Here is a 17433-nt window from a genome sequence, read left to right on the forward strand (position 1 = left end):
GAATCTATATAAACTGCAGGGTCTTTTTCATATACCTTTCTGTCTAACCTGTCCAACCCAGTGAGCCCCGATCTCCCGACGGATGCCGGCTAGAGCACTCCCGGCCAGACAACCTTACCTTTTCAAGTCCCATTCTCGGCGAGGCTTACCCGTCCGACACAGTGAGCCTTGATCCCCCGTCGGATGTCAGCGAGAGCCTTCCAGCCAGACAAACTTACCTTTTCCATCTGCTCGCGCCACAATATCGAACCCTCGTCGAACGCTACATACACATTCGGTCAAGCAATCTCAGCTTTCAGTCCGTTTACCGGCGAGGCTTAACCATCCGACCATCGGATGTCGCGAGAGCCTCCCGACCGGATAACCTTACCTTTTCCTTCTACGTCAGCGAAGCTAACCCATCCAACGGGTGAGCACGCCCACCAGTTGGATGACGGCAAAACGTCCCGACCAAACTTTACCTTTCCGTCTTTACCTGTCTGACACAAGTGAGTCTTTATCTCGCAACGGACGCCGGCGAGAGCACTCCCGGCCAGACAACCTTACCTTTTCAAGTCCCACGCTTGGCGATGCTTACCCATCCAACACAGCGAGTATTGTGCTCCTGTCGGGTGTCGGCGAGAGCCTCCCAGCCAGACATCTTACCATTTCATCCTACGGTTGGCGAGACTTACCCGTTCGACTCAGTGAGTATTGGGCTCCCGTAGAGCATCGTCGACAGTCTCTGGCCACCCACCTAATTTTCCATCCGATGGCGAGACCCAGCCGTCAGTCGCTACGGGTCTCGTCCGCCCACCGAACACTGTCCGAACTTTCTCTTCTATCCTCACACCTTTTCCCCCCGCCTCGCAAGGCTTACCCGTTCGATGTCCTGAGACTCGATCTCCCATCGGAGTCTGTGAGAGCCAACCCAGTTCCGGGTTTTCTTTTCTCCCTACCCGCCTGGCAAGGATTTTCCGTCTGACACCGTAGTCTTGTCATCCATTCAATGCCATTCGTATTGTGCTCCCGTCGGATGTCGCGAGAGCCTCCTTGTCGGACATCCCATCTCTTTTTATCTGCCAAGCCGATAGGACCCACTCATCCGACGACGGAGTATTGAGCTCTAGTCGGAGGCTTCATGGGCCCTCTCGGCCAGATAACCACCCTCTGTCTGCTGATTAGCAGGGGCTGACGGCCAGTAGGGCCCGTACGCCGACTCCGTGAACATGCTGCGTATTACTGATATTAATTATATGGCTCCGCGTTATCGTCCGGGCAGAACTATTGTTCCAGCCACCAAAGACAGATTCACAAATAACCTGCTTGATTTATCTCAACTGCTCTGTGTACCCATAAATACACATGAACTAGACGAAATGACTAGCAACATGGGCACTATCTTCTCTAATACATTAGAAGCTGTTGCCCCCCTCAAATTGAAAAAGGTTAGAGAAAAACGTACTGTGCCATGGTACAACAGTTATACCCATTCTCTCAAGAAAGAAACTCGTAATCTTGAGCGCAAATGGAAAAAACCTAACTTGGAAGTTTTTAGAATTGCGTGGAAAAACAGTATGTCCAGCTATAGACAGGCTCTAAAAGCTGCCAGGGTAGAGCATATCCGCAAACTCATAGATAATAACCAAAACAAACCAAGGTTCTTATTTAGCACAGTGGCTAGATTAACAAATAAACAGACACCGCCCGATCTAAATATTCCCTCACAGTTTAATAGTAATGACTTTATGAATTTATTTACTGATAAAATAGATAACATCAGAAATACAATAACAAATGTAGATTCTACTGTGTCTAGTATTTCAGCTTCATTCACCCAAAGAAACAGCACCCAAAGAAAAACTGCAGTGCTTTACAACTATAGGACAGGAAGAGCTAAATAAACTTATCAGTGCATCTAAACCAACAACGTGTTTATTAGATCCTGTACCCACTAAACTACTGAAAGAGTTGTTACCTGTAGCAGAAGAACCGCTTCTCAATATTATTAACTCATCGTTATCTTTAGGTCACGTCCCAAAACCATTCAAGCTGGCGGTTATTAAGCCTCTTATTAAGAAGCCATAACTAGATTCTAATGAACTAGCAAATTACAGACCCATTTCAAATCTTCCGTTTATGTTTAAAATTTTAGAAAAGGTTGTGTCTGCTCAATTGTGCTCCTTCTTGCAAAAAAATGATCTCTATGAAGAATTTCAGTCAGGTTTCAGGCCTCACCATATAGTACACAAACTGCACTTGTTAAAATTACAAATGACTTACTTCTTGCTTCAGATCAAGGCTGCATCTCATTGCTAGTATTACTTGATCTTAGTGCTGCGTTCGACACTATAGACCATGATATACTCATAGATCGATTACAAAACTATACTGGTATTCAAGGGCAGGCTTTAAGATGGTTTAGATCCTACCTGTCCGATCGCTACCACTTTGTTCATTTAAATGGAGAGTCATCACAATTATCACCAGTAAAGTATGGAGTACCACAAGGATCTGTCCTAGGTCCTCTGCTATTTTCAGTATACATGTTGCCTCTTGGTAATATTATTAGAAAATACAGGATTAGTTTTCATTGTTGTGCTGATGATACTCAACTATATATCTCAACAAGACCAGATGAAACTTCTAAACTATCTAAGCTAATAGATTGTGTAAAAAATGTAAAAGATTGGATGACCAATAATTTCCTCCTATTAAATTCAGATAAGACAGAGATATTACTTATTGGACCAAAAAACAGTACACAGAATCTCTTGGATTACAATTTGCAACTAGACGGATGCACTGTCACGTCCTCTAAAGTCAAAAATCTGGGTGTTATATTAGACAGCAACTTGTCCTTTGAAAATCATATTTCCCATGTTACAAAAACAGCATTCTTCCATCTTAGAAACATTGCCAAGCTTCGAAACACGCTACCTGTTACTGATGCAGAAAAGCTAGTTCATGCATTCATGACCTCTAGACTGGACTATTGTAATGCACTGCTAGGTGGTTGTCCTGCATCTTCAATAAACAAGCTACAAAATGCAGCGGCTAGAGTTCTTACCAGGTCAAGAAAATATGATCATATTACCCCAATTTTACAGTCTCTGCACTGGCTACCTATTCAGTTCCATATCATTTACAAAATATTATTACTTGCCTATAAGGCCCTAAATGGTTTAGCTCCTGCGTACCTAACTTGTCTTCTACCACGCTACAATCCAACCCGCTCCTTAAGGTCGCAAAACTCTGGACTTTTGGTAGTACCTAGGATAGAAAAGTCCACTAAAGGAGGTAGAGCTTTTTCACATTTGGCTCCCAAACTCTGGAATAGCCTTCCTGATAACGTGCGGGGTTCAGACACACTCTCGCTGTTTAAATCTAGATTAAAGACACATCTCTTTAGCCAAGCATTCACATAATGCATCTTATAATCTTGTACTGCAGTTATATCTTATCAAATGTACATTATTATTATTCTTTAGCTTGGGTTGAACAAATAATTTTGCTTAGATGGAACAGAAGCTACGCTAATTATGTCTCTATTTGTTTCTCTGTTTCTGCTAGGAATGACAGAAGCTTCAGTCTGGATCCAACCCTTAAATGATCTGAGATGACCGAAAACCTGAGGAAAGATAATGCCAACCCCTCAGAGGACTTCGGAGGATGCCAATGCTCAGACAACATACAGAATTACCAAATTTTGCCATAAGTTAAACATATTAAGGTTCTGCAATATATAAATATATTTGGAAACTTAAATTCCTGTAGAGCTGCTTTGCAACGATTTGTATCGTAAAAAGCACTATACAAATAAACTTGAATTGAATTGACTTGACAGTGTGAACTCATGAAATGATGTTTCATTAACAAAGTTCGGGAGGAGCACGTCAGACACTTAGCCTAATTAAAGACAAGTGGTACGCAATCAAGTTAATCAATACACAGATGTCATGAAACAGGTCCATGGACTTTCATTCGCTCGCCACCAGAGGTCACTCTTCCATCACATTGTCTCTCACACCACACAAACTGTTATACATTACCCTGGACTGCATTTCCCATCATCCATTGCACTGACGACACACACACACAGCTGATTGCACTAATAACACTCACACCTGAGAATTATCACACAATCACACATCCTACTTGAATGAATGAATGATGCATTTACAGTATATAGGGCTTTATTGTGTATTGCTGTACACCCAAAGCGCTTTACAATCATGTGGGGGGGTCTCTTCTCAACCACCACCAGTGTGCAGCATCCACTTGGATGATGCGACAGCAGCCACAGCACAACGGCGAATTTGGCCAGGACTCCGGGGTTACACCCCTACTCTTTACGAGAAGTGCCATGGGAATTATAATGACCACAGAGAGTCAGGACCTCGGTTTAACGTCTCATCCGAAAGACGGTGCTTATTGACAGTATAGTGTCCCCGTCACTATACCGGGGCGTTAGGACCCACACAGACCACAGGGTGAGCACCCCCTGCTGGCCTCACTAACACCTCTTCCAACAGCAACCTAGTTTTCCTCAGAGGTCTCCCATCCAGTTACTGACCAGGCTCAACCCTGCTTAGCTTCAGTGGGCAACCGGTCTTGGGCTGCAGGGTGATATGGCTGTGGCTTACTTAAACCATGGACTTCCTCTTCCTCTCTGCCAAGTATTGTCCTGCGTATAACACTCTCCTAGTGTTAGCTGCTCTACCGAGCCTTTCTGTGTTTATGTTTAGTTCCGAGTCTGGTTCTGCATTTAGCACTCTCCAAGTGTTAGCTGCCTTACCGAGCCAATCTATGTTCTCTAAGTCTAAGTTTAGTTTTTTTTTTTTTATCGTCTCATTTCCTGTTTCCTGCCCTTGTATTGTGGATTAAGCCTTGTCTCACCTTTTCAGACTCTTTGTATACCTCGTTTGGATTTTTGCTCAGGTTATCAGACTACCCCTCTTCTCAAGCCCTCTGGATATCGTTCGCCGATCTAAGACCCACGCTTGCCCTAAGGATTACTCCGTGTCTTGCCCCTGCCATACCTGTTTGCTGTTTATTGAACTATGCCTGTTTATGACTATGCCTTTGAATAAAGCTTGCACATGGATCCGCACGTCTTACATCTCGTCCGTCCCGTTACAGATATAAATACAGCTGACATACCTCTACTCATTTGACGGTTAATCAGCATCCCTCCACCACCCCTTCTCCACCAATATCAACAGTTCTCACCACACTATGGGGGATACTCTAAGTTCGGGCCATTCCTGAGCTCGGAGCCCTTCCCCAGGACAGCACGCCAACAACGTATTACCATACTCGCCAAATACGCATTGCGTTACTCGTGCTAAATATATGTAAGTGTGAACTCGTGAAATGTTACACTGGAAGTTGTAATCTACTGTGTATCGAGTCTATACATACAAGTCTATTACTCACAATTCATATGGAACACTCCTATAATCCCTATGTAGTTACCTCTGTAACAGATGTTTTATACTTGTACTACAATTGTACTGCCTGTGCTACAAAAACATTCTGGCTCTATAGCAAAAAAAAGTTACAGTACTGTGAAAATGTCTTAGGCCACATTATATTTGTTATTTTGGAAATGGTATAATGACTATTTCAGAGTTTTTATTAGAATACAACCAGAAAATACAGGAAATGTATAGGCAGCATTTAAAAAACTGAAATAAACAATATTGTGGCTTAAGACTTCTGCACAGTACTGTAAGTGCAAAAACATTAACGTTCAGCCCTGTGAACCTGCTAAATGTTCATGTTAGAACATACCACTTGTTTCTGCCCATTTCTGCTCAACTGTATCAACATCCGAGACCGTCCGATTACTTTCTGTAATAAAAATGCTTATTGCTTAAAAGAATTCTAATTTAGGCAAAAATATTTGTATAGTCATAACAATTTGTATGATTTGTAATAACACCCGAATGCAAACTGATGCAGATTTATATGAGGCAGAATCTCCTGTTTGCATGATAAATATTAAATATTGTTGTAATATTATTGTATTTTATGTATTGTTAAAAGTACAACAGTCTCATTGTTTACTTTTCAAATCGAGATCCGTCCCAGGCTAACGTACATTATTTACACTAGATTTGCTTACACTAGCTTCTCTGCTATTTTAGCCATTTGACATCATCATTGTAATCTTCCTGTATGGTGAGCACACAGCCCCGGTGCCAAATCCAACCCCCCTCCTCCACCCTGAAACGTCTTTCCAAAAAATTCAGTGAGTAATGGCGCCTGCGCGATTCAGCATAGATATATATACTGACTAGATGTCGCCTTGGGCCTCTAAGCATGCGTCAACATCGCCGCCATCTTGGGTCGGGGATCTGAAGGAAGCGCCAAAGTTTCCCAGCATTCAGATCAACTCTGAAGATGCCGGACTTTTGTGCTGTAGTAGATATTTTCATGAACTGGATGTTTTCAAAGAATGGTTAACCTGTTATATACTGTAGTGTAGCCTAATCATTTAATAAGCTGTTGTAAATACTGGAAGATGTTTTCACACTACGTACGCACGTTATGTTTGTTTTTGTGTTATATAACCATTTTACGCTGGGTCATTGTATTGCAGGCTTGCTGATGTACAAAATAAACCAGTACAATTCAAATGTTTTAATTAACATGTATTTTTAAGTATGGATATCACACCATTGTAGCCATTTTGTGTGCAGTAGACTAGGCTAAGGTAAATAGCAATAGTTAATTTTAAGTTCACTGAAGTGGAAGAATAATAAACTTACACCTAGTTTTGAAATAGATTACTATCAAAAGCTTCAATTTTCTCTGGACTCGATCATACATGTCTGTCAGTTGGAACAAACCAAAAAACTAAGAAAAATCATTTGAGATTTGGACGATTTATGATGATTTCATTTCTGCCTAGATGCAGATGTTAGGTTCCCCATCCTAACATTCTGAGGTCTGTTGGTCAGGAAGTCCATAATTGTTTTTTTTTCCCCGCTTTGTTTGTTTAACTCTTGCCTTTAACTCTTTAAATTTTGCTCTATTATTTATTTATATTTTATATATACTTTATATTATTCATGTTTTATTCATATCACTATCAGCATCCTTGTAATTGTTTTGTGCATTGTAGAACAAATTAATTAGTTATGTAGGTGTGTCTAAGTACTGTATTGTATATGATATATCACATATTTATGATAGAACATAGATTAATTATTTTACTTATATATAAGTAAAATAATTAATCTATGTTCTATCATAAATATATGTCTGACATTTATAATAAACCAAACGGCTTGAAAATCGGTTGAAAATTAAGCTAATTAAGGTGATTTTAATCGTTGATAGTTCTCTGCCAATGTTAACTAATGCAGAGTAGACGCGGCTTCCCCCGACCCAAGATGGCGGCCGCGCTGACGCATCGTTCCTATGGACAGCAGCGTCAGAGGCGAGATCCCGGCTGTGTCCAAATTCAGGGTCTGCATCCTTCGGAGTACTCATTTGAAGGATGTTACGTCACAGCGCCGCGACGAAGGCTGTCCAAATTCGTAGGATCCTTCAAATGCAGCCCACAAATACGTCCTCCTTTTCCCCGAATTGGAAGGATGGGTGTGGTGGATCCTTTCCCGTCCTACCTATCCCATAATTCTTTTCGGCAGAGCGTAATGGCGGACGAAGCGAGCAGTAGCGGAGTGGGAGAGGAGTTTCTCTGACAAAACAAGCTAAAGTTTATGCTTCGGCTCAATGAATTTGTAGGAGAAATTAGTAGAATACTTAAAAACAAATAAAAATAGGCTATAATGGCTTACCTGGATGTGACTGTCTTGTAGTCTGATATAAAAAACTCTCCGACAACGAGCAAAGAAAGTTCATAGTTGACACGTTTGGGAATAAAATAGGGGAAAAAATCAAATAAAAGTCTATATTAATTATACAGCGCTATTGTGGCTGCTGTGTGTCACATGACAAGCATGACGATAAAGCTGGGTGGCTTTATATCAGCTTTACAGTATTTAGACAGGGAAATAGTGTCATTCTCCTCTGGCCTCTATCAAAAGTACGCCTAGGTTCCTAACTGATGACGAAGAATTTACAGAGCAGCCATCAAGTGTTAGACAGTGATCTAGGTTATTGCATGAATTAGTTTTTGGTCCAATAATTAACACCTGTTTTTTCAGAATTTAGCAGTAAGAAATTGCTAGTCATCCACTTTTTGATATCAACTATACATTCAGGGCCGGAGTGGGACTAATTTTTAGCCCTGGAGTTTCAAGCCTTAGACCGGCCCACTTTTTTTATTTATTTTTTTGTTCTGGCCTTTTCAGTGCCTCCTTTGTGCTTTCTATTATCCATTTTTTATCTATTATTTTTTGCTCGCATATCTCCAACAACTAACTTTTTTTTTTTTTTTTTGAGCAAGGTGCAGCTGTCAGGGAAGTCAACAGATAATTATGTCATCATTAGGGTTGCCAATTAACTTCAGAAATGGAAAATAAGGGACAATTGTGATTCTTTATCTTTTATTCTTTGAGAAAATAGTGTTTATTCTTGTATTCTTTAAGAAAATAAGGAGCAGAATAAGGGATGCTCCAAATATTTGTTCTGTACCATAATGTAGGCTGTTTGCCTGAAGTTAAAAATAAGTAATAATCACAATTATTCTAAAAATAATTTTAATGTTATACAAAAAATGTCATTGACCTGTGTAAATTGTACCATTATAGAACTGTGAATTCACAAGTGTAGTAATTTAGGAGGTGAAAATACTGTGAAATTACATGCATACAAATGGCATGAAATTTGAAAGCATAACAACTGAAGGTCAATGAAACGTCAGTCAATAAAGCATTATTTTTTAAAACAATGGCACTTAAAGTTTTGAACTAAAATATTATTGCAACTATATCCTTTGAATGAATAAAAATGCATATTTTTCAATTAAAGAAAACTTAGAGAGTGTGGTGCTTCTGGTGCTTGGATTTGTACATTAATAATGAGGTCCAAGTTTAAGAATAGGCTACTAGAAGTTTATTTATTTTTATTTTTTTTATGTATTTTTTCTCTCTCTCTCTCTCTCTCTAACTCTCTCTCACTCTCTCTCTCTCTCTCTCTGTTTAACAGTATTACAATGAAATATGTCTTCCCTCAGGTAGATTGAATGTTTTCCTGCCTTGCTAAATGTTGGTCTCATGATCAATAAGTTGCTTGCATTGGCCAAAACTGATTTGACAGAGTCAAAACACAACCTGCACCAGGTTGCTGTTAGCGTGAGTCCCGCACGCTGTGAAGCAGGAGCAGCCGGCAGAGGATTCCGCTTGGTCTTAAAGCCTTCCGCAAACGGCTACTTCACAAAACAATGATTTGAGCAAAAATAATTATTAAATATCAATTTAGAATTTGTTATTTATATGGTCTGGTGAAAATAATAATAAGGGCGGAATGAAAATAATAGATAAAAAGAGGGGCTGCTATGAGTGCAGGCACTCTAGGGACAGCATCCATATCAACCCAGTGGCATGACAACACCGCGGCCCTCGCAGCCAAAATAACAGACCGGCCCACCGGGAATCCCCCCGGTGCTCCCGATTAGCCAATCCGGGCCTGTATACATTCCATTAGTTTTGCAAATCGGTATGTTTCATCGCGTCACGAAGAGATATAGAGCTGAGTATCATCAGCATTTTTCTCTAAGAAGGAACATAGTTGTGATGGTACTACCTTTTCTGATATCTTTGATAAGATATTAGAAAAGGGAAAGGGAGATTTGAGATTGGTCTGTAATTAATTAATTCTTTGGGGTCAAGTTGTGGTTTTTTAATGAGAGGCTTAATAACAGCCAGTTTGAAGGTTTTTAGGACATATCTTAATGACAATGATGAGTTAATAATATTCAGAAGAGGATCTATTACGTCTGGAAGCACCTCTTTTAGGAGCTTAGATGGAACAGGGTCTAACATACAGGTTGTTGGTTTAGATGATTTAACAAGTTTATACAATTCTTAATTTCCAATAGAAGAGAATGAGTGGAATTGTTCCTCAGGGGATGCGATACTATGGCTGACAGCTGCATGGTTACAATTTTATCTCTAATAGTTTCGATCTTGGAAGTAAAGTAATAAAGTCATTACTACTGTGCTGCTGGGTAATGTCTGCACCTGCTGATGTTATATTTTTTGTTAATTTAGCTACTGTATTGAATAAATACTTGGGGTTGTGTTTGTTTTCTTCTAAAAGAGACGTAAAGTTAGCAGATCTAGCAGTTTTTAAGGCTTTCCTGGAGAGAGTATTTTCTCTCCAAGCTATATGAAAAATACTTCTAATTTTGTTTTTCTCCAGCTGCGCTACATTTTCCGGGCTGCTCTCTTTAGGGCCCGAGTGTGCTCATTATACCACGGTGTTGGACTTTTTGTTAATCTTGCTTAAGCGTAAAGGAGCAACCATATCTAAAGTACTAGAAAAGAGTCCATAGTTTCTGTTACATCATCAAGTTGTTCTGAGCTATTGGATATGCTGAGGAATTTAGATAAATCAGGAAGATTATTTATAAAGCAGTCTTTAGTGATGGTTCTGAGATATCATTGCTCTGCTGCAAAATTTTAACACCACTGACATCAATTCCATGCGACAGTATTAAATCTAGAGTATGATTTCGGCAATGAGTAGGTCCTGAAACGTATTGTTTAACACCAATAGAGTTTAGAATGTCTATAAATGCTGATCCCAACTAATCTTTTTCATTATCACCATGGATATTAAAATCACCAGCAATTAGGACTTTATCTGCAGCCAGTACTAACTCATAGAAAATCAGCAAATTCTTTAATAAAGTCTGTATGGTGTCCTGGTGGCCTGTTTACAGTAGCCAGTACAAACATCACAGGGGATTTATCGTTACTTCAAACGAATTATACTTAAAACCCGACCTCTGAGAAATACTGAAAATATTTATCTAAATTGTAGCAACACCTCCCCCTTTGCCTTTTGGACGCGGCTCATGTTTGTAACAGTAATCTTGGGTAGACTCATTTAAAGTAATGTAATCATCTGGTTTTAGCCAGGTTTCTGTCTCTAATAGGCTGCCTACACACCAACAAATCTCTTTGCCCATATCCTCACTTTCTTCCCCTCTATCCCATAGTTTTATTAACGAGCTGGCCTTTTCTAACATTAGTGGTGCAATTTGTCAGAATGTCGTTCATTCTGCAACTAATCGAAATTATCATTTGCTTGAACTTTGGTTGCTAAATATTTCTCTCTTTTCTACTTAGAAGTAAATAACAAATATATTTTTTACAATAGGCTAACAGGGAGTCCTCCGATTTTTTATTCATATATTATATACAGTAGCTTTGCTTTTACTGCCAGTTGGCTATTACGTAATGGGCTTTAGGAGGGCTTTCCTGTGGTCTGGGAAAGGAAATGCAGAGGCTTTATTTCTTCTCATGTCACCGTATTCAAACTTTAGCCAATTGTTCTCAGCCCTTAAGTGTCACCCATGCTGAGGCTCATTGATCAAGCCTAATAATTTCATTTAGTCCTTATTGCTTTTGTGCTCTGAGAAATAGCCATCTGTCATTTAGAGCACTATTGAGTGAACAGGCGATCTCTGAAGTTGTCGGAATCACAGTGACAAAAGTGACTCATGTGACATATAAGATTTTCTCTCTGACACACTCACAAATCGTATTCCACTTAGGTGCAGATGGAAAAAGAAACACACATCCAAATTTACAAGACCAAAAGGAGTAAACTTACATGAGGCTATAGCTTGATTGTTGGGTATCAGTGTAGTGACTTGTAAAACAAATTTCCATAGATATATTTACAGCAGGATTGTCACAGCATGTGTGGGCAGAGAGGGCACAACAGATAACAGAGATAACAGGGTATACACACAACCATAAGTTGCGACGACCAGAGCCCAGCCAGGTTGAGGGCCCATGGCGGAGTCACTGGAGGGAGTAGCCATGGTGGAGGCCTGGGAGGTGGAACCAGGGATTCGAGCTCTTGTGATGACGCCAGCAATGGAGACCTAGATGAAGCTGAGCAGACACAGAGCCAGGGCGACAAAGAGGATCTGGAGGGCCAAGGTGTAGCAGCAGGCTGAGAACGAAGGTAAAGCTGGAGGGTAGGAGGAGCCTGACGGAGCCAGAGGAATGGAGGGACGAGGTGAAGCCTGAGGAGTGGAATCCTGAGGTGGCAGATGGTCGACGACTGACCAAGGTGGAGCCGGTGGGATGATGAGCCATGGTGGAGACGAGGGTGCTATGGAGCCAAGGCGGAGTCGATGGGTCGCAGGGCTGAGGTCGAGTCAAGGATCCAGTGGTTGGAGGCGGAGACAGGGGATTATCTTGAGCTTAAGACTGGAAGACCTGATGCAAACCCACATAGGCATTTTTCAGGGTGATAGAGCTGGAAGCTGATGAAAACCATTCATATTTTTGGATGAGGCAGGCTTTAACCTGGCCATGACATGGAGGAGAGGTTGAGAGCCCAGCGGTTGAGAGTGGCCCAGAACGATGTTAGCCTGGGGGGCCTGACCACCCCCCATTGAATGTGATTTTGAGGGGACCCCATAGCAAAATCATGGTTTCACAAATCGTGCAATCATCCACAGTTTATCACCTTTCCTTACTGTAACCGGACTGAAACGATTTTCTCAATTCAGGTTCACAATGCATGCCCCCTCACAAATAAGTCACTCTTCTCCAGGCCACAGATGATGTGTGCAATGATATCAGAGGAGACCAATGTCAGGCCTGTATTTGCCATGCCAGAAGATTTTTTTCAAGATATTTAGTTAATGAAAACATACAGTATGATGTGGATGAGAACCTGTGGCCAAATCCACAAGACAGGGTTGATAAAAACAGAAGTGCAGTGAGGAACATTCCAGTTGACATTTTATCGTAGGCCTACTGTCATTTTTTCTTATCTTTTTTCTTTACTTATTTTATCTTATCTAAAGTTTTTTGAAAACCCTGTTGTGAGTTGATCACTTCATCAATCATTTTGAAATGTTGTGTAGAACCATGAACCAGTAGAACCAATGAATGTGCAACCATAATGAAAGATACATCATGTGTTTTGAACAAATACATTTAATGACTGTACTAACAGCTACACAGTGAAACTATGGTATCTTGTGTGTGAGTGATCTAAAGTAATGTTCCTGTGATATTTCATAATAAATTTGTTTTTTTTTTACCAATGCTTCTGCAAATGCAAGGCTTCTTTAAAGATAAGAATGCAATATGCAAAGATTTGAACACTGGACAGCCTGTGTTACAAATAATGACTGTTTTGAGTTTTGTGTCTAGAGTTTTGAAAAATGGCATCTAGGTTCTAAAATTGGTGACAAAATGATTGTAAAAAAAAAAAATAATAAAATAAAAGATTTAAAAAGTTTTTATTTATTTATGAACTACTATATATATATCTATAACTCCACATGAAGCAGCTATTATGATAATCTTTTCTTCCTTATTGTAATATATTCCAGTGAAATGGCTTCTTGAACAAGAAAAAAAACATTGGCCATAAGTTGATTTTGTATTTTTTTCAGGAATTGACTAGATCATTGGATCGTTGTTGTTTACTAATTTCTGTAATCATTTATGTAAGACAGTTTGCTGGAGAAAAAGGATGAAACTCTGGCTAATGGACAGTCTTATTGACTAAAGGTTTTTGATTAATGGTTATATGTGTTTGATTAAATGATTATGCGAGTGCACATTAATTTTTAAATAATGACGTTACAGATAAATCATTTATAATACACACTGTCTGCAACATGCTATAACAAAACAAGAATTGTCAAATTTTATATTATGGTGACTTTAAGCTCATTTCATTTTGATAAATGTTGTATTTGCAGTGACAAAAAAACCTTAACCAATTCTCATATTCCACATAATACCAATATTATGCAAATTATAAACCCAAACTTTAATTAAAACATTTTTTATGAAGCAAATTAATTAAATGCCATTCATCCAATTCATCCACTAAAAAATATAGTCCCTGACATTACAGAAAATAACAAACCACTTTGTTTGCACTTTCTTTGCGCGTCGTATATAATAAATAAATTGACATGACCAAGATGGGTATACACACACGCACACACACACACAGACTGAACCATTATTCATCATTATTGTCCATTAGTTGTGTTCATGATACTGAATTAACTAATTTGTTACCAATGGTATCAATAATGTTAAGTGTAAAATAATTTCAAAATAATAAGTATGCTGTAAGCAGCTCTCACTAGAAGCAGAAAATATGATCATAGTAACCTGGTTCTGTCAACACTGCATTGAACATCGCATACATTTTAAAATCCTGCTTGCAAAGCTCTGAATGGTTTAGCTCCTCAGAACTTGAGCAAGCTCTTAATGCATTATACTCCTTTGCATATATTGAACTCTTAAAATTGTAGATAATAGTTGATAATACCTAGAATATCAAAATTAACTGCTGGTGCTATATCCTTTTCCTATGTAGCACCAAAAACTCTGGACGTCTTCCCAGTGTTGTTCGGGAGGCGGACAGAAGCCGTCAGTTTAAATCTAGATTAAAGACCCATCTTTGTAACCTAGCAAACACTATGGCACACTATAAGATTTCTATAATTCAAATCCATTAAAGGATTCTTATCCTGCATAAATTAGGTCAACCGAAACCAGGAACACTTCCCATAACACTCAATGTACTTGTTACAACGTAAAAAGAATGGCATTTATGCTTACAGTCCATACCGAGATCAGATGGTGGAGCTGCATCTAGAAATGACCACAGCAGCCCTGAATCTCAGCAGAAACCATGACAACAGGATGAGCCCTAGAGACAGATCCACTGTGAAGACCTCATCTACATGGCAGCCATCGATTTGGCCAGAGGAGAACTGGCCCTGCCATTCTTTCAAGGTTTTTTCTCCATTTCTGTCACCAGTGGTATTTCGGGTTTCTTGCCATTGTCGCCTCTGGCTTGTTTAGTTGGGGACATTTAGTATTCAGCAATATTTTTAATTGACTATATTGATTTTATTGGATGCATTATTTGTGTGCCACTGTTTACAGAGAGTGATGTTGTCAATAGACCTTAGTCAGATAGCGCCATATTTTTTTGTTATTTATTCATTTTTGACATAGATGAAAACAAGGTTGTGATGGATAGAAGTAGTTTGTACTGTTTGCACTGACTGTACTTTGTATTGATTATATTGTTATTTAACAACACACCGACTGTTCAGTTGCCAAAACATCTTTCCAAAAGACTTTCAGTAGACAAAAACTCCATAAAACAGTTTAGAACATTTTGAGTTTTGAAAATTACATGTGATCTAGCACATGCCACTATAAATGTATCCCTCACAGCCTCATTTTCATCCTCTTGAAAATTCAATATGGCATCTAACCTGGTTAAGGTCCATTGGGTTGAGATCAAGCGTTCAACTAGATACCTGTACAACAGTCACCTTTCCACATTTCCACTCCATGTTTTTTTTTACCTTTGCTCTTTACTTCTTTATAGATGATCTATTGCATGTGAGTTGAGTCAATAGTGTGGTGTGAAGTGAATCATTGGTTCATTTATTTTTACACATAAAGGCATGCCCTTTACATTTCACGGTGAAGTATAAAGGGCATGCCTTTATTTTCACACGAGCAGGAATGATAACGATCACTGGAGATCTAAAACATATTTTTACGCTGAGTGGCTGTCTACAGATGTACTTTTTTGTGATAGCATACAAGACGGTTTACTTTTCTAATTCAGAAATGAGGCATGAAAGCCCAAGTTAATTGGGACCAAGGTGTGAGAATGGAAACTAGTTATGTGTCGATCATTACACCTGATATATGTGGCAGAAGGATGTCATTAGAGATGTCAGCGGAGTGCAAATAATCTATACAAACAGCAATCATTCTGAAATAATGATGAGTTTAATGAGTCTGTTTGGCTGGCACACACAGTCATGAGGGGGAATTCCTGTCATAGCAGGCTCATTATATATAAGCTATGTAAATCTTTCCTTTGGCCCATTCTCAATTATTTATTTAAACCCTGTATGAGAGGGAAGAGCGTTCCACTGGGAACAGCATTACAAATAATTTTGCATCCACTACAAGTATCTTATCATAAACTGGTTGGTAAATGTCCATTAGAAAACACTGTTTTCTAAAGGTCATTAGAAAATTTTAATGATTTTCTTCTCAAAGATGAACTAGACTGCATGGAGAGTATTTCTATAACGCTACGGATGTAGTGTATATCTACTGCAGATAACACTGTGTCATATAAAACCCTGTCATGGCAGTTCCGCATTTTTAAAGGGACATTTATGAGGGGAATTTTTTTGCTTGGCAAATGTTTCTTGTGAGGGTTTAGTGAAGCAGGTCTCTTTATTTGGGGGCAGAGTGGCAAGCAAGATTTGGTATGAAGTCCTAATATGATTGCTAATTACACTTGTGCTACTAAAACTCTGTGAAGTTTCACTCATAACCTTATTTGCATATCACAGATCATGTGTAATTAAATAAACTGAAAGTCCATGTCCAATTTAATCATTATCTTTCACTGTAGTTCTTCTGTTCTTCCACCTCACTACATCTTCAATGGGCTGTGTGTGCAGGGTGACGGCCGTCCTTACTGTTAGCCTGGATTCTGGTATTGCCTACCTCTCCTGAGCGTCATTACTCAGCCAGCTGTCGTCTTGCCAATGAATGTAAATTAAGGAAAAGCTTGCATGTACTGAACAGAGCTTAATGATGCGGGACAGTGACCCATCCCTGGAAATTACTTTCTCAGCTTACGTAAAAGAGCACTTCTTGTTTAAGGAAATACACCAACCCATGACTGATATTTTATACTGGAAAATGTAATTAACACCACTAAATCAAAAGACACTTGTTTTACTGCCACTAGACAGTAAACCCTAGCCCATGTGAAAATGACCTAGATTAAGCAATCTTAATTGTAAATCACAGGTTTATTGATGAGTAATAATAAGAAAATAAATAGGGAACTTGCCAACTGTTTCTGGATGGATGGGCATAGGCATATTTATAATTATATATTATTATTTATGTTTATGCAGAAAAAAGAAATAGGTGCAGAAACAATAATTATTCAGAAATAAAAAAATGCAAATACAAAAAAATGACAAGCAACACACTGACACACTAATAGATTTGTTTATTTTGTTTATTTGTAAAATATACTCCCATAATCTGTTTAATTTAGCCTACAATTTTTTTTTAAGTTTGTTTAAAGTATGACGTTAGTAGCCAGAAAGAAAGAAAATATATATTAAATAATAAGTATACAGAAACATAAAATAATGATGTTGATAATTTGTTAATCGTTAATAAAGCATGCTCAGTAAATTCATCTGTTTAATTTTATTTGTCTAAATTACTTGGTTAAAAAAGAAGAAAAGCCACC

This window comes from Barbus barbus, assembly GCF_936440315.1.
Source record: "Barbus barbus genome assembly, chromosome: 15".
NCBI classification, from domain to species: Eukaryota; Metazoa; Chordata; class Actinopteri; order Cypriniformes; family Cyprinidae; genus Barbus; species Barbus barbus.